Raw genomic sequence first — 1,593 nt, forward strand, 5'->3', positions numbered from 1 at the left:
ACAGCCAGTGCTGCAACAGTTGCATCAGCATACCTACACTGGAAGTAAAGCCGGCAAAGGGAGGGAGACATTAGCAGAAGCCCTTGAACTAACATCTACTACATGACTTGGGTTTCCACTCACTCATAGTGGCTGTCTCTTGTGATGGCACCAAGGGGTCCCACTCCAACTTCATAGGAGGAGGACATTTTGTTCTCATAGACCACATAGCCACCCAGCTCCTGGAGAAAGAACAAACATAGCACACATTGAGAGCACCAATACAAAACAAGCCCCACCCACCTGAAAGCTGACACCTCAAACCAACCATTGCTCTTGTGCCACAAGCAGTTACAGGAAACTGGTAGATAGCAAAGTCAGCGTTGGAATCAACAGCACTGCAGGGGGCGTCACTTCCTCCCAGCAGGCTGATTGAATCCAGGCTCAGTCTGGGTAGCGTTGTATCCCTGGCCACCACCAACACAAACTGGCCATCTATCGTGCACTGGACAGTCACTAGAAACAAGAAGGGAAGAGGTTTTGTAGTTTTCATTTTAACCTTAGAAATGAAAGTTCATAAATCAACACCGAGACAAACTCTTACCAGTTCTCCCATAGTAGCACTGCTGCCCATCAAAACAGCAGTTTATAGCACCACACTGAGCAGCATCTATACCAGGTTCGCCACAAGGAACCCTGTCAACATCATCCACTCCACAGATATGAGGAGTGACCACTGGTTGTTGAGGATCAAGTAGCCCAGGAAAGTGAGGGAGAGGCTGCTTTGCTTCTTGTGGAGGATCACGTGGCCCAGGAAAGTGAGGGACAGGCCGCTTTGCTGCTTGTGGACTCCACGGAGATACTGCTGTAATGCCCAAACTGTTCAAGTGCACAAAAAGTGCTACACAAGCTATACTCACCCACATTTTTACCATAATCCTCAAACTGCTTTTGCTAACAAGTAGCTTGCCACCCCCACATTCACCTTTTTATTCTCTTTTCCCTCCTAATACTGAAAAGCCCCTCCTCCCACTCTATTAGCCATCAATTGTTTTCCAGCCCTGTGTAGTTATGACCTGCATAGGCGCTGTGAACACCTTCCGGAGGTAATTGGGATTAAGATCATCCTCTTCATTTTTAGGCATGGAAAGTCAAAGCCTCTGTCTGTGATGGTGTAAAAATTCTTTTCGTTTCTCTAAAACAACAGTGAGAGTCTACTCTTCTGTGTGTGGACCTGGCATCCTGCTTGTGATCAGGCTGTGTCTGTTGCCATTTTTAAAATGTGTGAAACATTTGATAAAGCTTTCCAGCAATGCAAGTGATCGAATACCACAAATGTTTATGTGTAGCAGATGATCTCTGGCTTTACATCTACAAGGTGTACTGACAAGGTAGGAGTCGTGCCTAATAGACAGGACACTGAGTAAAAACTTCAGCAGCACTGCTGTGTCTGATCCACTCAGACCAACACCACCTCAGTGAGCTGAGAATGATCCACCACACAAATAGTATCTGCTCTGTGAGGGTCCATGGGGGTCCTGACCACTGAAGAACAGGGTAAAACAAAGTATCAGAGACACAGATGGACTACAGTCTGTAACTGAAATAAGGGGT

The 1,593-nt window shown here is 46.5% G+C and overlaps 1 pseudogene; it reads right to left on the minus strand.

Annotated features, from left to right (window-relative positions):
- Positions 1–957, minus strand: part of LOC119263166 — a 4,493-nt pseudogene extending 3,536 nt beyond the window's left edge.
- Positions 958–1,593: the final 636 nt, after the last annotated feature.

The sequence above is a fragment of the Pygocentrus nattereri genome, chromosome 4, assembly GCF_015220715.1.
Source record: "Pygocentrus nattereri isolate fPygNat1 chromosome 4, fPygNat1.pri, whole genome shotgun sequence".
Taxonomy (NCBI): Eukaryota; Metazoa; Chordata; class Actinopteri; order Characiformes; family Serrasalmidae; genus Pygocentrus; species Pygocentrus nattereri.